This window comes from Esox lucius, chromosome 20, assembly GCF_011004845.1.
Source record: "Esox lucius isolate fEsoLuc1 chromosome 20, fEsoLuc1.pri, whole genome shotgun sequence".
NCBI lineage: Eukaryota > Metazoa > Chordata > Actinopteri > Esociformes > Esocidae > Esox > Esox lucius.
This window is the reverse complement of record NC_047588.1, coordinates 44,194,826-44,218,995: the sequence shown is the minus strand read 5'-3', so window position 1 is coordinate 44,218,995 and position 24,170 is coordinate 44,194,826. Positions and strand designations below refer to the sequence as shown.

The 24,170-nt window shown below is 43.2% G+C and overlaps 1 protein-coding gene across 4 annotated transcripts in view; it reads left to right on the top strand.

The window, feature by feature from the left end:
* Positions 1 to 1,892: 1,892 nt before the first annotated feature.
* The window catches only part of si:ch211-45c16.2 (mitogen-activated protein kinase kinase kinase 13), a 60,777-nt gene continuing 38,499 nt past the window's right edge, over positions 1,893 to 24,170 (top strand). Inside the window, exons 1-2 of one of the 4 annotated variants that reach the window (XM_020041229.3) lie at positions 5,150 to 5,477; positions 10,430 to 10,532. The gene's annotated coding sequence lies outside the window, so the exon portion shown is untranslated. Of the gene's footprint in view, positions 1,911 to 5,149; positions 5,478 to 10,429; positions 10,533 to 13,983; positions 14,029 to 24,170 lie in introns of those variants that run through there. The other 3 variants (XM_029115442.2, XM_029115440.2, XM_029115441.2) reach the window with 3 other exon arrangements.

Sequence of the window (24,170 nt, the reverse complement as noted above, 5' to 3'; positions counted from 1 at the left end):
GGCATTTCTTCCCAGTGACCAAGAGAAAGTTATTGCCCGGCTGCAGGAACTGTGCCGGGGGACTAACAAAACTATCATTTCTTCCTGGTGGCACTGACGCAGTTTTTTCTATTTCTACACTAGCATAATCCTAGTGTAGAAATGTAGTAAAACGATAGTTCTCCTCCGTGTTGTTGCTACAACAATTACAGTGATAAGGCATTTTAATGATACTTAGCCTCGGGTGTTCAGGGGTGGGTTCCGTTAATTATGTCCAAAAAGAGTCCCGGTGTAGTAAAGTTGGCTCAACAGATAAAAATATTGCGTTGGTAAAACTCTTAAAATAGAATTTTGACCAGTTAGTTTATATAGAGTAAATTCGAAAAAAGTTTGGCAGGTAGCCAGGTAGGTAACAGCAGGCAGCGTACAGCACTTCAACAATCCCACAATGCAGTTCGTAAAAACTATTTTTTGTTACTTCTTATTTACGTTTATTTACGTGTTTACTTTAAACAAGAGCTACAAATGTTGCAAGTAACACTAGCCTAACAGTGTAGTGCCTCTTTAAGAGAGGAATGAGCTGTGAAACATGTGACCGGTGTTTACTATGTTAAAAGGAAGCGCGTTTCATTCAGTTGTTATGACTTTCAACTCGGTGTGCAGATTAGCGTCATGCTGGCAAAATTAGAGATTCCGTAGCAACAGTAAGACTTCCGGTTTCGGATTTTGCCTTCAAAATAGAAGTCCGCGGTAAAACGCTATTTTAATAATATTAAATGTATCGATTTTGACACTTTGATTAGAGTATATAGTAAAAATTTATTAAATGAAATGTTCAGGAGAGTGGATAGAGTAATTATATGCAAATAGGGGCACTGTGTATTTGCAGTTGTTGCTGGTGTTTTACTCCGCCCGCCCCATTGGCCACATTGCAACTCAATGGATATGAAATATATATTGCTCAAAAAAAAGAAAGAGCTGAGGTGGCTTGGGCATCTGTTTCGGATGCCTCCGGAACGCCTTCCTGGGAAGGTGTTCCGGTCCCGTCCCACCGGGAGGAGACCCCGGGGAAGACCTAGGACACGCTGGAGGGACTATGTCTCCCGGCTGGCCTGGGAACGCCTCGGTGTCCCGGAAGAGCTGGAGGAAGTGTCTGGGGAGAGGGAAGTCTGGGCATCCCTGCTTAGACTGCTGCCCCCGCGACCCGGCCCCGGATAAGCGGAAGAAGATGCCATGCCATGCCATGCCATTCACTGCGGCATATAGAATAGTTTTTTCTGTACAGGGCAATATGTATTTCATATCCATTGAGTTGCATGGGATGGGTGGAGTAAAACACCAGGAACAATTGCAAATACACAGTGCCCCTTGATTTTTTTGCATATAATCACTGCATAGAGTCTCCTAAACATTTCCTACAATACATTCACTGTGGCATATAGAATAGTTTTTTCTGTATGAGTCAATATGTATTTCATATCCATTGAGTTACATGGTGGAAAAAGAGGGTGTGGAAATATTGTGTTGCTAGATGTAACACACCGTTCCTCATAATTAGACAGGTTTATCTTACTCTACACATTCTCCTGGACATTTCCTACACTGCTTTCTCTGTGGAATATTCAATAGTTTGAGCCATGAGGCAATATGTATTCCATATTCTGTAATTGGTATTGTCTGATTTTTACCCTTGGAACGTGTTTTAACACCCACTTTTTATCGAAATTACACTTAAATATGATCATATTTGAATTGTTGTCAATGATTTGAGAGGTACATGTTCTCAAACAATTAATAAACTCAATTTATCTCAGTTTTTAAGTAATTCGTTGGTCGCTTTTATTTTGAAAATGTCCAGATTTTCGTGACCCGGAAGTGTTTCTTTAATGTTGCTCACAAGATGCAGATCGCAGATGGTGTGCAGCCACTTGGTAAGCTCTTTGTCTTCTTGTCTGTTTATGATGTACGCTTCATATTGTCTACTTTCGCCGTGTTATGTTGTTGTATTGCGTTTACGTCCGTTGAACTTAATGTTAATACTATGCTCTGGTAGATCTAAGCAGTTTAGTTAACGGATAAATATAACGCTGTGCTCTAAAGTTATAAGTTGACAAGGTGGCAGCCGTGGGACATAAAGCTAACATTTTAGTCTTCATAACCTTTCTATAACATACGTGTCTATTTGTGATTATTTATTTAGATTTATAAATGTTTGAAGTATGAATCGCGGACCGGTACTTCCTGGTTTGCCGCGGGCATTTTGGGAGCTGTAGTGTCTGCTTGCAGAAAACTTTTTTGCATAGGTTTTGTGGGATTTGAGTATGGTGTATAATGTTTGAAATGTGAAGCGTGTACATGATAATTATGAAATATGCTATTTATAGTATATTAATATTTGTGTATATTTGTATTTGATTTATGCTTTTTATTGTTGCTTATTATTATTGGGCTATTGAGGTAAACTGATGCTGTTGGTAGCTAGTATGTTTGAAACGTTGTATTTCTTATTATTTCAGGTTTATTACCTGCTGGTTATTCTTTATGAAAAATAAATAAATTAATCTGCAATACTGAGTAATATCCTTTGTACACTGGGTTGCCCTTTCTGTGGGAAGATAACGGAATAGTAGTAATAAAGGACATATAGCCACACCTCTTAACACAGTACTAATAAAGGACATATAGCCCCATCTCTTAACACCGTAGTGACAAAGTACATATAGACCACGGCTTAACACTGTATTAATAAAAGAAATATAGCAAAATCTCTTAATGCAGTAGTAATAAAGGACATACAGCCACATCTCTTAATGCAGTACTAATAAAGGGACATATAGCCACGTCTTAACACAGTAGTAATTAAGGAAAAAGAGACATACCTCTTAATTTTTTTTAATAAAAGGCATATAATTTCAATAAAGAGTAGTTAATTTTCACTATCAATTAGTCAGAGTTTTACACCTTTAGAGACATTCCTTCTCAATCCTGCAACGAGGACTACAGGTGTCAGGCCCTGACTATGGAGTGCCTCTAGTCATCTCTGTGCCTGGGGGTGATGGTCCGGGCCTGACAGCAGAGGTGCCTCTAGGCATCTCTGTGCTGCAATCTTGGTTATCCCGAATTTGAGGCAGCTGCCCTGCTTTGCCTCTAATTGGGATCCTACTTAAGTTTAGGTGTTACTCTACTTTGTGTGGATGATTGTTTGTGTGTTATGTGCTGCAACACTTGGTTGGTGGCTTGTCTTTGTTATTTTTGGAAGGAAACCAATAAAATAAATGTTTTATAGCTCTGCAACTCATTTCCTGCCAACCCACAACTGTAACAACAGGGATGTATCCCATCACAGCATAAACCCTAAAAAGAGGCTTGATGAATCCCCAAGAACAGGGCCAAGAAGCACAGTTCACAAGATTCCTGTGCAGATAAGGTATATTTTCTCAGAAGTTGAGCCAAATCAGTATGACAATAAAAGAAAACAAGATGTACACAACCTGAATATTTACTGTGACATACGGAGCCATGTAACAAAAGAGTGATGCTATGTGGCCAGCAGGTGGAGACAAAGACCTGACCTGCTGACTTATTTGGTCCCCAGGCCAAAAGGCAAAACTAGAGAAGATTCAGTCAGGAAGGATAAGGACAGCGCAATCCAATATCAAGCATGAATGGGAAAACATTTCACTTTTCCAACTACAGAAATTGGTCTCCTCAGTTCCCAAACGTTTACAGAGTATTGTTAAAAGAAAAGGTGATGCCACACAGTGGTAAACATGCCCCTTTTCCAACTTTTTTGAAACGTGTTTCTGTCATCAAATTCAAAATGGGCATGTATAAAAAATAAAAATATATAAATATATTACTTCCAAAATCTGTCAATCACGTTTTTAATATCCAGTCTGAGCATGACATCCCTTTGACTAAAAATGTCTCCATGCTTTGTTCCTTTTTGCCAGCATTAACCATAAACTACCATAAACCAACATGAACCTCAAACTTCCAGCAAACCTATACAACCATGAACCATAAACCAACATGACCCCTAAACCCCCAGCAAACCTATACTACCATGAACCATAAACCAACATGACCAATAAACCCCCAGCAAACCTATACTACCATGAACCATAAACCAAAATGAACCCTAAACCCCCAACAAACCTATACTACCATGAACCATAAACCAACATGAACCCTAAACCCCCAGCAAACCTATACTACCATGAACCATAAACCAACATGACCAATAAACCCCCAGCAAACCTATACTACCATGAACCATAAACCAACATGAACCCTAAACCTCCAGCAAACCTAATCTACCGTAAACCACATGAACAATAAACCAACATGGACCACAAACAACCAGCAAATCTAAACTTCACATTGAGACTGCACAATGTTGAGGTTTCTTTCACTTTCTACTTTCTGTTTTGAAATTAACAGGTTTATATTTTATGTGCATCGGGTGAATGTTTTTTAAAACTGGACTTGTTCTACCTAAAGAGCTAGACCTTCATAACTTTAATACGTTTTCAGGAGCACATTGTCATCAGGTAGACCTACTTCACAATTTTTACTATAATTATAATAATTAGAGGGAAGGGTTTTATAACTTTTTTGGAGGACAGAGAAGTGTCAAGTTGGGGAGGGTTGTGTATTTATTTTTTATAGATATCTAGAGGCTAACCGCCCTACAAATAAATAACGAACTGGCTAGTCTTGTGTCTTTTACAGATACAAATGACACTCTCATCCTGTCAACTCTCTCAAATGTCTTCTTACAATTGTAATATTTTGTTTTTCATAGCCTTCACTAACCATTTCGGTGTGTGCAAGACCGTGTCTTAGCCAAGCATACAGAAATGGGATGTTTCGAAACCAAGCATAGTGAGCTCTGATTGGACCATGCAACGTGGCCAGACGGACGGCGCAGTATCGGTTTCACCCCCTCCCAACCTCGTTGCGGAGCTATTTGGATATCGCGATTTTTCTATGTAGTAAAGCAGCCAGTTAGACGCTTTGTTCCCTCGCACTTTTGTCGATTGTGTGTGTGAGGTTCGTTTTCTCTAAACTTTCAACCACAGCAAACACATTTCATAATTTAAAATAGGCAGGGTACCGTTATCAGAACATAAATTATGTCCGTTTTCTCATACATTGTCAAAATAAGGAAATAGTAGAATGTCTACAGATTTTGTGGCGTTTAAATAAATTACCAAAAATAAACATCAGATGTGCTTCTTGCCTAAAATAAAACAGATTTTGTATAAAATATCGCAATACATCGACATTTACAATAAAGTTACTATTTATGTTAAAGAAAAAACCAGTGAAGACGCAGTATAGCCTATAGTTTGAGCTATTTATAGTTTATTTACAGGTGTACACGGTTCACAAAACACGGAAGTGACGTTACAGCTCACCAGACTTGGATTAAAACATTGGATTACAGTAAACAGTGGGATTGAGCGGCAGACCGTCCGAGCGACTTTAAAAAGGTAGGGTTCTGTACAGTATTTATATAGTTTAAATAGTTTAATATGGAAGATCTGAAAGTAAACGCAAATTGTATTTAACTATGCATGTTACATTTTTGCTGGTTTCATAGACTAAGGTTAGAGACGTGGTTTCTGTATTGGTGCTATCTGTCCGGTGTTGGTGTTCTTGGCATCGAACTGTGGGTGAACTGTGCAGTCCGGTAACTAACAATATTTCTGAAAAGTAAATGATTGACTTCAATTGTTTAACGTTGTTATTAGTTATGTAGCCTATAAACTGGATCAGTTGTGGCTGATTTTTACATCCCTTTCCTGACGTTGGTCGGTCGGTCCGTCATTACAAAGCTGTTCGGTGCTATGCGGCTGCGTTTCATTATGTAACTGGACGTTGGGTTGCTAGTATTGGAAAAGAAACATGCGAAATGTGTGTTTAAAAAACGACGGAATGTTTTTTTTTTTTGCATGAAACATTTCACAAAATGGCAGTAATATTATTGCACTAATAATTGAATTAAATTATTTAGATTTTTTTCGTTTGAGTTGCTTCAGTCCGCAGACGTTATCCCTACTCTGTTACATTTTAGCGGCTAAACATGAAATAACCTAAACATAAAATAAAAACCTTCTCTACCAATTGTTGTAACATTTCTATTGTGTCCAAGCTGCTGAAGTTTATATTTTCATTGTTTTATGTCGGAGGGGGACAGGCGTATGCGTTTTTTCCGTGCTTGGAAAGTAAGATTGGGTTCAGTGCCCGAGCGCTTTTTGCCTGGTCGCAGTGTAAAGGGTAGCGGTGTATCTTGTCTGTCATTGTGATGTCAGCGTTGCATTTCCTCAGTCTGCCGAGTGAGGACGTGGTCTGTCTGTCTGTCTGAGTGGTGAGCATTGAGCAACAGGGAGCAGTAACAAGGCACACAGCCATCAGCTGTAATGTATGATGGACACACCAACTGGCACAGTTGTGAAGTCTGGACCTCTGGTGTTATTCTGTCGTTAACAAAGGACACACAACACCTGCCTGACTTCTGCGTGACAATCAGGGCCAGACTTAGGGTGTGCCTAAAATGGCATCCTTTTCCTACATCACACACACTTTTAGTAATGTATAGTTTGTACAGAATAGGGTGCCATTTAAGGGGGGGTTTGGCCATGTTTTAAAGTGCCCTAACCCTGGTAGAACATCACAATCACATGTTATTGTTACACTGTGGTTGTTCAGCCCATACGGCCTTGTTGGCCCAGATCAAACATGTACTCTTAGAGCTCAGAATAAAACGTGATCCTTTATGACCCAGGCCCACTTCAGTGCCATACTGAACTGAGGAAACTCCAGCGAAGCATTACTTCATCATCTTTTGTCGAGTTTAATCAGCTATGGAATTGCATGGTCCCTAAATATTGTAAAGAAATATTGTCTAAGCTAATTGCGCATTCTGGAGTTATGCATCTTCTCTATTGTCTTGTGAACACTGGCATCGGTCTCTTGTCTTACTATTTTCGTTAGGTGTCTTTTACTACTGACTTTGCTGATAGCTACTTTGTTGAGTATCATATACTTAGGACTGTTATAAATCTGCACTCTGGATAGTCAATAGTCAATGATCTGTTTCAATCAGTTAATCAAATTTATTTTACAAAACCCTTTTTACTACAACAGTTGTCACAAAGTGCTTTTACATATACCCAGCCTGAAACCCCAAAGAGCAAACAATAACAAAGTTGGAATAACAGAGTTGGAGTTGTTCCTACAGTGGCTAGGAACAACTCCCTGATAAGGACAAATACTAGGAATGAGGAACCAGACTGAGCATTGGCAAGTTCTCAACTGACTGTGCCAGGTGAGAATTTTAAGTGTACATTACATTTTGGGCCATGTCAACGTTTCTGCATGTTCAGTTGAGGTCGTGTCCAGAGTCTATGAACAGAATCCAAGTTGGCTGCATGACAAGGACAATGAGGTGGACAAGGACAATCAGATTGTCCCTGCCCTGCATGCCTATCAGGTGGACGGGGACAATCAGATGGGCTGTGGGCAGTGGCAGCAGGAATCATCAGGCAGCTACATGATTTGGTCTTTGGACAGGGCTTACAGAAAGGAGGTAAGGAACCTGGCTACATGTTGCCAGGACAACAAGCTCTCTCTCAACGTCTATAAGACTAAGGAGATGATCGTGGATTTCAGTAAGTGGCGGGGGGGGGTCACGCCCCCATACCCATTGATGGAGCTGAAATGGAGAGTCTCCGAATTCAAGTTCCTCGGTGTGTTCATCACAGATGACTTCACCTGGTCCAGGCAAGCAGACTCGGCCATGAAAACTGCCCAAAAGTGACTTTACATCCTGAAAAGATTCAAGAAGTTTGGCATGTCTGTTAAAACTCTCACCAACTTCTACAGGTGCGCCATTGAAAGCACCCTCTCAGGCTGCAGTACTGCCTGGTAAGACAGCTGCTCCGCTGTGGATCGCAAGTCACTCCAGAGGGTGGTGAAGTCTGTGGAGCGAATCAATGGCTGCCGTCCTCCCTCCGTGCAAGGCACTTACTGCATAGGTGTCATGTGCCACAAGAATTTCATTGTTCAGAATGATGCTGTTGCTTGGTGCATTTGATAAATTAAAGACTGACATGAAATGAGGGAAGACTGGGTTTCCATCCCTCCAGTAGAGGCCTCGTAGAATCTCTGTCATGGTGTTTTGATGTTGTCATGGTGACTTGTGGCCTTACGGAGACAGTTTATGTTGTTTTTTTCCATTTCATTTTTTGTCTGTCCATAGATTATTGTAAGTCAAGTGATGGCGCCAACTAGTATTGGTTGTTTAAAGGGTGAGGAACTGTGGTGCAGGTTAAGGTTATTTCCATATCGTTCTCTTTAGGCTTATTTATATTCCTACAATTCAGATTAAACCAGTTATTTTTTTGGGAAGACTTTTTCTTCCCCCCCAAAAAAAGAGGGCTACCTCTGTGGTTGCATGGCAACTCATTTGTCCAGTATCCCAAGCCTCTTTGCATGAGTAAGAAGTCCAATTAATCTATTTTACTGTGCCGCTTGCAAGGCCAGAGGTAGGAAAAGTACACATTTCTGTAAGTCGCTCTGGATAAAGGCATCAGCTAATTGACTAATGTAAAATCATATGTCTGAAGTCCATTAATCTTTTTTTATCTCATGAATGAGTATTAAGTCCAATTAAACAGATTTTCTAATGCTCATACATAGAAATATTATCATTATTTTCAATAATTTAATACGTTTTCATGGGTGTATTTAACCTCAAAGGTCTGTAATGACTGGAGAAGTGATGCCTGGAGGGGCCTTGTGGGCATCTGAGGTCAGTGTAGTGATGCTGGGGAGGTGGTGCTTCATGTGGGGGGCAGTATGCTGGTGACGCTGTGTGTCTATGTAATTGTCATGTGATGTGAGCTGTAATCCAGCCTCTAGAGAAATCCTTCTGATTCATATTGACACAGATTCAGTGAGATGGAACCAGGGTACAATCCAAATTACGCCATATAGTGAAATTTACTCCGTACTGTTCAGGAGTAGTGCGCTGTACTCATAGTGCTGTTCAGGAGTAGTGCGCTGTACTCATAGTGCTGTTCAGGAGTAGTGCGCTGTACTCATAGTGCTGTTCAGGAGTAGTGCGCTGTACTCATAGTGCTGTTCAGGAGTAGTGCACTAGTGAATATTGTGCCATTTGTGACAGGCCAAGTTCTGTCAGGGTTGAAGTATGAATCAGCCCATTACTTCAGGGCTATCTTTACTTTTTGTTTACTCCATTATATTTCATAATGAGCCTGCCATAACTCCCTATGGTACCTGCTTTATTAATTTGTTTATTGTATTGCAATGTAACTACAAACTACACAGTATCAGACCCTACAAGGATATCATACTGCTCTGAATACCAAACTACACAGTATCAGACCCTACAAGGATATCATACCGCTCTGAATACCAAACTACACAGTATCAGACCCTACAAGGCTAACATACTGCTCTGAATACCAAACTACACAGTATCAGACCCTACAAGGATATCATACTGCTCTGAATACCAAACTACACAGTATCAGACCCTACAAGGCTAACATACTGCTCTGAATACCAAACTACACAGTATCAGACCCTACAAGGCTAACATACTGCTCTGAATACCAAATTACACAGTATCAGACCCTACAAGGCTAACATACTGCTCTGAATACCAAATTACACAGTATCAGACCCTACAAGGCTAACATACTGCTATGAATACCAAATTACACAGTATCAGACCCTACAAGGCTAACATACTGCTCTGAATACCAAATTACACAGTATCAGACCCTACAAGGATATCATACTGCTCTGAATACCAAACTACACAGTATCAGACCCTACAAGGCTAACATACTGCTCTGAATACCAAATTACACAGTATCAGACCCTACAAGGCTAACATACTGCTCTGAATACCAAACTACACAGTATCAGACCCTACAAGGCTAACATACTGCTCTGAATACCAAACTACACAGTATCAGACCCTACAAGGCTAACATACTGCTCTGAATACCAAATTACACAGTATCAGACCCTACAAGGCTAACATACTGCTCTGAATACCAAATTACACAGTATCAGACCCTACAAGGATATCATACTGCGTGACATTGATTCACAATCGCTTATGCTTCCTAACTGGATAGATTATCCCTAATGTTTAGTTGACCTGGTGGAATACTGGAATATTTACGCTTTCGCTTAATTCTTTTTGAGCGGTGTAGTTTACTACCATGACCTCTTGCCACAAGTCCTGTCAGGTCATCTGCTGCTGGATATTCACAGCCGATCGAAAGATCATAGACATATTCAATTACAGTCCCACTTGTTTTAGGGTAGTACATTGTTATGGAACTAGGTAGCTTGTTTAGTGTGAGGTGACTCTTACACTGCATGCTGACCTCCATGTCAACAGAGTATCCTGATGGGAATGTTGATGTTCAGATGCCCTGCAGAGCTGCTTCTGAAAGGCCTCAGAGTTGAAAAACCAACAGACCAACCCTGAGATTGAGGGAGAGGTGAATTTGTCTGAATGTCTCTCTATTACTGTTACCCTCTCACTGTCTCTTTACCTCTATTATGGCGTGAAAGATTTCTTTATATATATATAAGAAATGTTTTATTTAAATATAAGATAAATAAAACATTGATGAAATCCCTAAATGAACAACAGTAGAAAACAGAAAAACATGCTTTAACACTGTCCCTCCTTTTAAGGCGACATTTTGCTGCCATTACCCAGCTGTCTGTCCTCCCCCCAAAGTATGGGTGTCTTATTCTCATTCTAACCCCCTCCTCACTCTCCCACTCTCTCACATTCTCAAATTTATATCAACATTAATAGCCCTCCTGAATCTTGGCTACTTTTTTTTGAGGGCACTAAACCCTCTGTTTTTGCAGAGGGTTTAGTGTTTTGGTTTTTGCAGTATTATTCATGATTTCACTGATATCAGGGTCTTTACGTTTAAGGCCAACATTTGAAGATTAATGTTGCTGTATGTTCAAGCAGCTTATTCTGAAGGTGCATCCCATCTGGTCCCGTGTCCCCTGGTTGGCCTGATGAACAAGGTGCAGCCCATCTGGTCCTGTGCTCCCTGGTTGGCCTGATGAACAAAGTGCAGCCCATCTGGTCCTGTGCTCCCTGGTTGGCCTGATGAACAAAGTGCAGCCCATCTGGTCCTGTGCTCCCTGGTTGGCCTGATGAACAAAGTGCAGCCCATCTGGTCCTGTGCTCCCTGGTTGGCCCGATGAACAAGGTGAAGCCCATCTGGTCCTGTGCTCCCTGGTTGGCCCGATGAACAAGGTGCAGCCCATCTGGTCCTGTGCTCCCTGGTTGGCCAGATGAACAAGGTGCAGCCCATCTGGTCCTGTGCTCCCTGGTTGGCCCGATGAACAAGGAGCAGCCCATCTGGTCCTGTGCTCCCTGGTTGGCCTGATGAACAAGGTGCAGCCCATCTGGTCCTGTGCTCCCTGGTTGGCCTGATGAACAAGGTGCAGCCCATCTGGTCCTGTGCTCCCTGGTTGGCCTGATGAACAAGGTGCAGCCCATCTGGTCCTGTGCTCCCTGGTTGGCCTGATGTGCCCCGTGGACTGGTAGAGCTGTGCAGTTACATGTCATGTTGATGTCATGGATGACATGGGGGGGCTCTGTCTGCCTTCTCAGCCACCTTCCACATCTCCTGAGGGCCACAGCGTTGGGAGGTCAGTGTGGACCATGATACACCATGGGATTCTTCTTCCTAGAGACTCCAGTGTCTCTGTAGGATCTCTGTATGTACAGGGCGTGGCCAGCGTCTTGGTATGTACAGGGCGTGGCCAGCGTCTCGGTATGTACAGGGCGTGGCCAGCGTCTTGGTATGTACAGGGCGTGGCCAGCGTCTCGGTATGTACAGGGCGTGGCCAGCGTCTCGGTATGTACAGGGCGTGGCCAGCGTCTCGGTATGTACAGGGCACCCTAAATCTAAGGTATTATTGTGGCATTTTTATTTGTGACCGAGGCGGAGGAAGGCTTTATCTTAATAAGGTTGTTTTTGTTAGCACTACCTTGTTTAACTTTTCTCAGCCTGGAACGAGTCACAGTGGCAATAGGTAAAGCTCTGTACTAACTACTCTGGCTATGCTATCGACAGACTCCACTATGCTAGCAGGCTGGCTAACAGCCTGCAGCCTGACCTGCACCCTATCTCATGTTAAAGCTATAGGAGTGAGACTCCTGTCAATGTTCCTAGATAAAAGAAGAGCACCACTCCAGCTAGGATGGAGTCCGTCGCTCCTCAGCAGATCAGGCCTGGCCCTATTTCTGGGAGAGTCCCAAAAAGAAGGCCAGTTATCTACAAACTCTAGCTCCTGCGACAGGCAGATCTCCGTTTTCAGCCAGCGATTGAGTTGCGCAAGTCTGCTGTAGAGCTCGTCACCACCCCTAGCTGGGAGGGGGCCAGAGACAAATACTCGATGCCGACACATCTTTCTAGCTAGTTTACACGCTGATGCTATGTTCTGCTTCGTAACCTCTGACTGTTTCATCCTAACATCGTTGGTGCCAATGTAAATAACAATATCTCTGTACTCTCTATACTTGCCAGTTTTAGACTTCGCTAGCACCAACCCCAGATTTGCGGCTACGTCGGTGGCTCTGCCCCCCGGTAAACAGTGTACGATCGCCGGCTGATTCTTTAGTCTAATACTGCGGGTAATGGAATCACCGATGTCTAAAGTTTTCAGTTTTTCAAGGCCACCGGTAGAAATTGCCTGCCGATCATTCCCCTCCGAAGATGGCTCGGGCCTTGACTCTGACTCCAGTGGGGAAAACTTGTCTTAGTCTTAGTTGGATTTAGCAACGATTCAGGTTTAACTGGTCGACGGCATTTCTTCCCAGTGACCAAGAGAAAGTTATTGCCCAGCTGCAGGAGCTGTGCCGGGGGACTTACAAAACTATCGTTTCTACCTGGTGGCACTGACCCAGTTTTTTCTATTTCTACACTAGCATAATCCTTGCCTGACATTTGCGTCAGAAGCCGAGCCTCTAACTCTGCTATCTTTAACTGAAGACGATAATTCTCCTCCGTGTTGTTGCTACAACAATTACAGTGATAAGGCATTTTAATGATACTTAGCCTCGGGTGTTCAGGGGTGAGTAGTTCTGTTAATTATGTCCAAAAAGAGTCCTGGTGTAGTAAAGTTGGGTAAGAGGTCAACAGATACAAAATATTGCGTTGGTAAAACTCTTAAAATAGAATTTTGACCTATTAGTTTATATAGAGTAAATTCGAAAAAGTTTGTCAGGTAGGTAACAGCAGGCAGCATACAGCAAGTCAACAATCCGCAATCTCAACAATGCAGTATGTTACCCAATGTTTCAAACAGGAAGGTGGGTGTAGTCCGTGAGTGGTGGACATTAACTGTTAGTTTAGTCCATAGTGAAATAGGCTACTTTTGTACCCCTAACGTTAGTTACTTAATATTGTCTCAGAAAATTCTGTGTTTACATTTCATTCCGCTTTTAGCTGGCATTTAATCAATGCAGGCAAATGTTTAGCAAATTATTGAAACTAAATTTGTCCCTGCGTCTCCCTGGTGCCAGGCCCAACAGATGCAGCTTCAGGCTCGGCAGTCCTGTCTGTCCATCCCCATACCCCTGAACCAGCCCTACTCCCTGTCTGTCCATCCCCATACCCCTGAACCAGCCCTACTCCCTCTCTGTCCATCCCCATACCCCTGAACCAGCCCTACTCCCTCTCTGTCCATCCCCATACCCCTGAACCAGCCCTACTCCCTGTCTGTCCATCCCCATACCCCTGAACCAGCCCTACTCCCTGTCTGTCCATCCCCATACCCCTGAACCAGCCCTACTCCCTGTCTGTCCATCCCCATACCCCTGAACCAGCCCTACTCCCTGTCTGTCCATCCCCATACCCCTGAACCAGCCCTACTCCCTGTCTGTCCATCCCCATACCCCTGAACCAGCTCTACTCCCTGTCTGTCCATCCCCATGTTCCATAGATCATTCTGTAGATGGTAATGCTTATTTATTTAATTGCAGAGGTTAATTTATATTTAAGTTATATTAATTGAAGTTAAGTTATTCATTAATGTTGAGATTTTTCCAGTCAAGACTTGTACCATTAAAACATTTAGACTGTTAAAGATGGCCTTTAGCATATTTCTTATGGATTGTATCAGTCTTCAAATATTGAAATCCACTTATAAGAGCTCATGCCGCCTTTGCCTTTGGTGGTAGCGTGATGGCAACAGCTCCTTGACTCGTGTGCGTGCTAATATAAAGAAAAGTCTTACACAGAACTCCACGTAGTTACGAATAATAGAATGTATTGTGTTTATTCCATTTGCTTCACAGTTAAGAGTATGTTAAAGAAATCTTCTTAGACAAAGTAAAGCAATTCCTGCATATAACTCGTGCAACTACAGTAAGAAAACTGTGTTGCTCTGCTGTCCAAAACTCCAGACACCCACTTCATTTACTGCTGAACACTCAGCTGTTAAAGGAAGTCCAATCACCACCTGTCTTAAAGTGACGGTAACCAAATAAGAAAGATATACAATGACAATGCATCCCCTGCCTATACAAGGTACATCAGTCATAGTCTCCTACCATTATAGTAAAATGTCAGAAATTACAATAAAATAATTGCACAAGAATTTAAACCTAGTGTTTAGTATACACCAATCAGCCATAACATTATGACCACTGACAGGTGAAGTGAATAACACTGATACACCCATCAGCCATAACATTATGACCACTGACAGGTGAAGTGAATAACACTAATACACCCATCAGCCATAACATGACCACTGACAGGTGAAGTGAGGATGGGCAATGGGCAAGCGTGAGGATCTGAGCGACTTTGACAAGGGCCAAATTATGATGGCTAGACGACTGTGTCAGAGCATCTCCAAAACTGCAGCCCTTGTGGGGTGTTCCTGGTCTGCATGGGTCAGTACCTATCAAAAGTGGTCCAAGGAAGGAAAAGCTGAACCGGCGACAGGGTCATGGGTGGCCAAGGCTCATTGATGGATGCAGGGAGCGAAGGCACATGAGGTTCGGTCCAAGAGATCGGACAGCTACTGAAGCTCAAATTGCTGAAAAAGTGAATGCTGGTACTGATAGAAAGGAGTCAGAACACAGTGCATAGACGGGTCAGGGCTGTTTTGGCGGCACAGGGGGGACCTACATGATACTAGGCAGGTGGTCATAATGTTGTGGCTGATCGGTGTATACGGTAGTGATACTGTTCCCTGTTCGTCCAAACCCAATATTAAACAACCCCACACCTTTAAAGAGGCTTTGGCTCCCACACCACTGTATGCATCATGGTGGTGTCATCCGCAAATGTGAGGATGATGTTGGAGCTGTGTGTGGCCACGCAGTCATCCATGAACAGGGAGTACCCTGGGGGGCTCCACTACCCCACTCTGTCTTTGAGTCTGTACAGGTCTCCTCTTCCTGTCTCCCCTGGTCTCTCTCCCTCCTACAGGTCTCCTTTGCTTGTTTCCCCTGGTCTCTCTGCCTCCTTCAGGTCTCCTCTTCCTGTCTCCCCTGGTCTCTCTGCCTCCTTCAGGTCTCCTTTCCCTGTCTCCCCTGGTCTCTCTGCCTCCTTCAGGTCTCCTCTTCCTGTCTCTCTGCCTCTTTCTGTCTCCCCTGGTCTCTCTCCCTCCAACAGGTCTCCTTTCCCTGTCTCCCCTGGTCTCTCTCCCTCCAACAGGTCTCCTTTCCCTGTCTCCCCTGGTCTCTCTCCTCTGCCGATTTGACATTTGTTTGATGAATGGAACTGTTCGGCAGGGCCTCCATACCCCACTGTGTTCAACATTACATTGGGAAGCTTTTCATGGAAATGCCAGCCATCTGCCCCCCTTCATTAAGAAGCTCCTGCTGTCCGGTAGTCATGAAAAGGGTTTGTTAGGGACACCGACTGGTTGCCGATATACGATGAACTGGGCTACAGGAGGCGACGCGCGTTGAACTGGGCTACAGGAGGCGACGCGCGTTGAACTGGGCTACAGGAGGAGACGCGCGTTGAACTGGGCTACAGGAGGCGACCGGTCGTAGTGAACGGGGGGGGGGTGGAAATATCATGACGTCTTCTGCGAGCCAAAGGCAAGATCCTGTCAAATCCTGTAAGTCGTAAACAAGAGGCAAGCCTCTCACACAGGAAAAGACCTGCAGGCATGTTTAATAATTAGCTTTTTTTGTTTTTTTTACTGAGGATTTTTCTGGATCAATAGTGACTTCAATCTGTATAAAAAATGTGTGTCCAACAATCAGAGCAGTTTTTCTATAATTACCCATGCTGCCTTAGCCTTTCTACCCCTGCAGCACTGACACACACACACAAACCCAAACCTCTTGCTGTGCAGCTCCCAATGGCAGCAGATTAACACACACCAGTGGAGCACTTATAGTCAGCCTCAGAGGCCTGACCCTAGTCACGCAGGGCTGTGTGTTTGTCATTTTCCACTTCTGTGTGTATTTGGGTATATGTAAAAGCTTAGTGAGGGGGAGGTTATGTATTGCTGTAGACGTCACCATAGTAACCCTAATCCATCATGAACCAGCATATTACTGTGCCCTTTCACCTCTACTAGAACAATAACAACAGAGCCCAGCATATTACTGTGCCCTTTCACCTCTACTAGAACAATAACAACAGAGCCCAGCATATTACTGTGCCCTTTCACCTCTACTAGAACAATAACAACAGAGCCCAGCATATTACTGTGCCCTTTCACCTCTACTAGAACAATAACAACAGAGCCCAGCATATTACTGTGCCCTTTCACCTCTACTAGAACAATAACAACAGAGCCCAGCATATTACTGTGCCCTTTCACCTCTACTAGAACAATAACAACAGAGCCCAGCATATTACTGTGCCCTTTCACCTCTACTAGAACAATAACATCAGAGCCCAGCATATCTGAAACTCTGCACGGAGTTATAGGCGCTGGGTCCTCTTTGATCCGAGGAATGAAGCAGGTTTCTCTCTGGTTACTGATGGGACACTGGAACCTCTGCCAGTGCTGCTGGTGTCTTCTCCTCGGTCGGGTCGGGTTCCGGACTGGGTGAATTAGTAATGAGGAGCTGGCTGTCTGTACCTAAGTAACACTGGAATCAGTAATACATACTGCTTGGAACAGTGTGGCTTACTGCCAGAGAGCCCTGTCTGTCTGACTGACTGACTGATTATCTAGCTGTGTCTATCTGTCTGTCTGACTGAATGATCTGGTTGGCTTGCGGTCTGTCTTAATGTTCTTTCAGTCTAGCTGTCTCTGTTCTGGCTGGCTGGTGAGCAGGCTGTCTGATAGGCAGGCTGGCTGGTTGGCTGGCTGGTGAGCAGGCTGTCTGTCTTGCTGTCTGGTGGACTAATGTTTTGGTTTGTTTCAGAGGAACATGGTTCTAGTTGTTCTGTTTTATTTTTTTACCAGATGCTTTATAGAGAATAGTATGCTGTTTTGGGTGTGACCATGTTGTTAGAGAAGAGTTTTCTCTTCTCTAAGTGCTGCCTAGTTACTCAGGTCTTATCTGTTGTTTTCTTTTTTAATGTGAACTTTGGAATGATCCTGTTCAGTGATCCAGAAGCACACCAGCTTCGCAGGCTACTCTCATGCTGGGGGGGGGGGTATATGTAGTTTGTTGGCTCTCCGTTCTACTGGTGAATGTTCAACTAAGATTCTGACTAGAGGTCGACCCATTATGATTATTCAACACCGATACCAATTATTGGGAGGCCAAAAAAAGCCCAGATTATTGCAAGACCAAAAAAGCTGATAACAATTAATACCTTAATATTAGATAGGAAACTCACTTTAGAAATCTTCACATCAGAACTCACTTAAGGCATCTTTGCTGTTGCAAAACCTGACGATAACTTTAATCATTTTCATATTTCATAGTCTGAGTTGCTACTGTCTTAAAACGTATGAGGCTTAATTAACTTAATCAGTTACATTTCCAAGGACATGCCTCATGCCTACTACAGACTGGTTGTGTATTATAATCATTAACTATTTACACCACCAGAGGCTCCAGCTAAATCTCGGGAGTGTATAATCTTGAAGACAGAATCAGCGCAGTGCAACCTAAGCATTGCAATAAGCGAGGTGCTGGTAAAAGGCATTAAAGGAACCCTGTGGTATCCTGCCTCTAAACAATAAAACTACTTTCTCCTCGTCTCCCCTTACCGAACCTTAACGCCAGTAGTCCAGGGTTTGAAGGATAGTACTGACCGGTTTAGTATCAGTTAGTCCAGGGTCGGAAGGATAGTAACGACCGGTATAGTACCAGCTAGTCCATGGTGGTTTAGGGTGGGAAGGATAGTACTGACTGGTATAGTATTAGCTAGTCCAGGGTGGAGTAGGAATCATAAGTGATTGTGAATCAATGTCACCTGTTTTGGTGGAGATGAAAGTGACAACAGATGCAGTGGAGAGGCAACAACAAGACAACCCCAAAAAAGGGAATGTTTTTGCAGGAGGTGGCCGCAGACAATTGTTCTCTCCTTATCCTTCGTTACTGAATCTTCTCTAGTTTTGTGTTTTGATAGTGTCCTTGTCACTACTGGTGGCATGAGGTGGTACCTGCAGCCCACTCAGGTTACACAGGCAGTCCAGCTCCTTCAGGATGGCACATCCATACGTGCCGTCGCAAGAAGGTTTGCTATGTCTCCCAGTGTAGTCTCAAGAGCCTGGAGGAGATACCTGGAGATGGGCCGTAACACGAGAAGAGCTGGACAGGGCCGTAGAAGGACATGAAACCCAGAAGCAGGACCAGTATCAGGAACACTGCCAGGGTTTGGGGAGGCATATCCTTGGAGAGTCGCGCAGACCTCCACACGCTAGCCAACGGTACACTGACTGATGAAATCCTCAGACCCATCATCAGTCTCTGGCCACACTCTGGCCAGCCCTTACTCTGGTCAGACCTTACTCTGGTGCTGTGAGCCCTGGGTTCCTCCTGGTGCAGAACAATGCCCGGCCTCATGTGGCCAGAGTGTGTAGGCAGTTCCTGGATGATGAAGGCATTGAGGCCATTGACTGACCCTTACGTTGGCCAGACCTGAATCCAAATGAGAACCTCTGGGACGTTAAGTATCGGTGCATCCGATGGCGCCAAACAGCGCCACAGACTGTCCAGGAGCTTACTGATGCCCTGATCCAACCATCTCATCAGGAGCATGCCCAGATGTTGTCAGGAGTGCATACAGGCACGTGGGGGCCATACGCACTACTGAGTCACGTTGAGTTGCCATAATGAAATTCAGTTAGAACTGCCTGTGACATCAGTTGTTTACTTACATTTTCAGTGAGTTTGAATCCAGCTCTCAATCTGTTGGTGATTTTGTTTTCCATTGACCTTTGTTACGTGATTTTGTTCGCCACGAACTAAACAAACTACACAAATGTACAAACCCGATTCCAAAAAAGTTGGGACACTGTACAAATTGTGAGTAAAAAAGGAATGGAATAAATTACAAATCTCATAAACTTATCTGTAATTCACAATAGAATAACATATCGAATGTTGAAAGTGAGACATTTTGTAATGTCATGCCAAATATTGGCTCATTTTGGATTTCATGAGAGCTACACATTCCAAAAAATTTGGGACAGGTAGCAATAAGTGGCCGGAAAAGTTTAATGTACAGATAAGGAACAACTGGAGGACCAATATGCTACTTATTATGTTAATTGGCAACATGATTGGGTATAAAAAGACCCTCTCAGAGTGGCAGTGTCTCTCAGAAGTCAAGATGGGCAGAGGATCACCAATTCCCCCAATGCTGCGGTGAAAAATAGTGGAGCAATATCAGAAAGGTGTTTCTCAGAGAAAAATTTCAAAGAGTTTGAAGTTATCATCATCTACAGTGCATAATATCATCCAAAGATTCAGAGAATCTGGAACAATCTCTGTGCGTAAGGGTCAAGGCCAGAAAACCATACTGGATGCCTGTGATCTTCGGGCCCTCAGACGGCACTGCGTCACATACAGGAATGATACTGTAATGGAAATCACAACATGGGCTCAGGAATACTTCCAGAAAACATTGTCGGTGAACACAATCCACCGTGCCATTCACCGTTGCCGGCTAAAACTCTATAGGTCAAAAAAGAAGCCATATCTAAACAGGATCCAGAAGTGCAGGCATTTTCTCTGGGCCAAGGATAATTTAAAATGGACTGTGGAAAAGTGTTCTGTGGTCAGACAAATAAAAATTTGAAGTTAATTTTGGAAAACTGGGACACCATGTTATCCGGACTAAAGAGCACAAGGACAACCCAAGTTGTTATCAGTGCTCAGTTCAGAAGCCTGCATCTCTGATGGTATGGGGTTGCATGAGTGCGTGTGGCATGGGCAGCCTACACATCTGGAAAGGCACCATCAATGCTGACAGTTATATCCAAGTTCTAGAACAACATATGCTCCCATCCAGACGTCGTCTCTTTCAGGGAAGACCTTGCATTTTCCAACATGACAATGCCAGACCACATACTGCATCAATTACAATGTCATGGCTGCATAGAAGAAGGAATAAAGAGGAAGGTGCGACAAAGAAGACCTAAGACAGTTGAGCAACTAGAAGCCTGTATTAGACAAGAATGGGACAACATTCCTATTCTTAAACTTGAGCAGCTTGTCTCCTCAGTCCCCAGACGTTTGCAGTCTGTTATAAAAAGAAGAGGGGATGCCACACAGTGGTAAACATGGCCTTGTCCCAACTTTTTTGAGATGTGTTGATGCCATGAAATTTAAAATCAACTTATTTTTCCCTTAAAGTGATACATTTTCTCAGTTGAAACATTTGATATGTCATCTATGTTGTGTTCTGAATAAAATATTGAAATTTGAAACTTCCGCATCATTGCATTCTGTTTTTATTCACAATTGTACTATGTCCCAACTTTTTTAGAATCGGGTTTGTACACTAAAGATTTTGATCTTTAATATATTTTGTTAATCAAGACCCAATGTGTGATTAAAGTGTTCCCTTAATGTTTTCTGAGCAGTGTACATAACATGACTGCTGTGTACGTGTGCAGTATTTCCCTGGCGAAGTGATGGCACCAGGATGCACTGTGGGAAGACCACAAGCCAGTAGAGGCAGTGTGCTGCTCTGGGCAGTGTTCTGCTGGGAAGCCCTGAGTCTGGGCATTCATGTGGATGTTAATCTGACACGTACCACCTACCTAAACACCCTTTCATTTTAATGGTATTCCTTGATGGCAGTGGCCTTTTTCAGCAGGATGATGCACCCTGCCACACTGCACACATTGTTCGGGAATGGTTTGAGGGACATAATGTAGAGTTCAAGGTGTTGCACTGGCCTCCAAATTCCCCAGAACTCACTCTGATTGAACATCTATGGGATGTTCTGGACAAACAAGTCTGATCCACGGCGGCTCCACCTCTCAACTTACAGGACTTGAAGGATCTGCTGTCTTGGTGCCAGATACCACAGGATACCTCCAGAGGTCTTCCCTGGGTCCTCTCTAGGTTTCTTCCTAAAATTCGACCTTCTTCCTAGCCACTGAAATCCAACACTACTGTTGTTTGCTTTAAGGCCGGGTGTCTCTGTAAAGCACTTTGTGACAACTGCTGTTGTAAAAAGGGCTTTATAAATACATTTGATTGATTGATTGGTCTTGTAGAGTCCATGCCTCGGTGGGTTGGCACTGTTTTTGGCTGCATGCGGACAACCAACAGCATATTTGACAGGTGATCATAACGTTTTAGCTCATCAGTGTATGTGATGATGTGAAGATAACAAGGGCAAGGTAACTGTTATTACACTGCAAGATAACAAGGGCAAGGTAACTGTGTTATTACACTGCAAGATTAGAAAAGACAAGGTAACTGTGTTATTACACTGCAAGATTACAACAACAAGATAACTGTGTTATTACACTGCAAGAAAACAAAAAACAAGGTAACTGTGTTATTTCACTGCAACATGACAAGGACAAGGTAACTGTTATTCCACTATATGACAACGAGGTAATGCTTTGTGTACTTTCTGAATGCCGAATGTTAGCTATGAGTGAGTAATACTATGTAGTGCTTGGTATTGTAATGCTAGCTATGAGTGAGTAATGCTATGTATTGCTTGGTATTGTACTAAGATTCTTGTAGAATAGAGCAACAGTATGTAGGCTGGTGTGTCTTAAACCTTTCAGAAGAGCTTTCAGTCCTGTCATTTGGCTAATCTTAATAAAAGAAATGACTGACATAAGATGTAAAATTATGAAAAACTGTTTGAGTAGGACTTTTAGACTGGACATTTGCCTGTTTGTAAGATGTAGACCTGGGCTTCAGAAGGGCCTTTAGACTGGACATTTGCCTGTTTGTAAGATGTAGACCTGGGCTTCAGAAGGACCTTTAGACTGGACGTTTGGTTGTTTGTAAGATGTAGACCTGGGCTTCAGAAGGACCTTTAGACTGGACATTTGCCTGTTTGTAAGATGTAGACGGGGTTTTCAGAAACGTGACATTCAGTTGTTTATTTGATGTAAATCTCTGTTTCAAAAGCCCTTTCAGATTAAAGTATGCTTCCTATCTCTGAGTAGACCCACATGGTGAGGTGGGACTGGGCCATCTGTGAATGTAATTTCACACCATTAATATACCATATAACAGAGACCCAGACTGCTGCATCAACCCCTGTTCTGTCTCCATCTTAATATACCATATAACAGAGACCCAGAGTGCTGCATCAACCCCTGTTCTCTGTCTCCATCTTAATATACCATATAACAGAGACCCAGACTGCTGCATCAACCCCTGTTCTCTGTCTCCATCTTAATATACCATATAACAGAGACCCAGACTGCCGCATCAACCCCTGTTCTCTGTCTCCATCTTAATATACCATATAACAGAGACCCAGACTGCCGCATCAACCCCTGTTCTCTGTCTCCATCTTAATATACCATATAACAGAGACCCAGACTGCTGCATCAACCCCTGTTCTCTGTCTCCATGTTAATATACCATATAACAGAGACCCAGACTGCTGCATCAACCCCTGTTCTCTGTCTCCATCTTAATATACCATATAACAGAGACCCAGACTGCTGCATCAACCCCTGTTCTCTGTCTCCATCTTAATATACCATATAACAGAGACCCAGACTGCTGCATCAACCCCTGTTCTCTGTCTCCATCTTAATATACCATATAACAGAGACCCAGACTGCTGCATCAACCCCTGTTCTCTGTCTCCATCTTAATATACCATATAACAGAGACCCAGACTGCTGCATCAACCCCTGTTCTCTGTCTCCATCTTAATATACCATATAACAGAGACCCAGACTGCTGCATCAACCCCTGTTCTCTGTCTCCATCTTAATATACCATATAACAGAGACCCAGAGTGGGCGGAGGCCGGAGGGCTCAGATTTGACCCACTGCCCCCCTTTCCTCACCCCAGGAGGCGGGGCCCAGCTGCCCCCAAAGGTTTGGGTTTTAAATGAGGGTGTAGAGCATCTGCTCCCACCACTCTCCCTGAATCCTGTCCTTCTTTCATATCTTATGCCCCCCCCCACCCCCCACATCAGCAGTCATATCTAGAGAGGATTCAGCCTGCTCTACTCTGGATATGTTGCAGTCTGACTCCGAATTCCCACTGTTTTGGTGAAAAGCTGAGAGAAAGAAACACTAAACAAATTAGCTGCTCATGTAGGGTGGGGATTGAATTAAAACAGTCTTAAAACTCAAAATACCTACTTTTTTTACATTTTCATTAGGTCTTTTTTTCTCAGTTATTTATGTTTCTTTTTTCCACGCTGTTTCATAGTGTAAACAAATGTTTCCCCTGATATCCAAATGGAATGGAAAAATGTAAGATGGAGGAAGGTCCCATGCTTCCTTGGTGTAGACTAACAGCTCACTGAAGGGCCCTCTTCCAATGCACACAACAATAAATATACATTCAAAGAGTACAAAGAACCAACAGGAATAAATACAAAGTTATAGAAATAAAAACGACTTATTTATGTTCAGATTGGGAGGCGTGGCAACTTACTGATATAGTGTGTGCGCTGTTGGGTTAGGGAGAGATTATGTTTTTGCTGTTAGACTCTGAAAGAAACGGTTCTTGGAGGTTCCTTCTCCAATGTGTAGTCTCAACAACAAGGCTCCA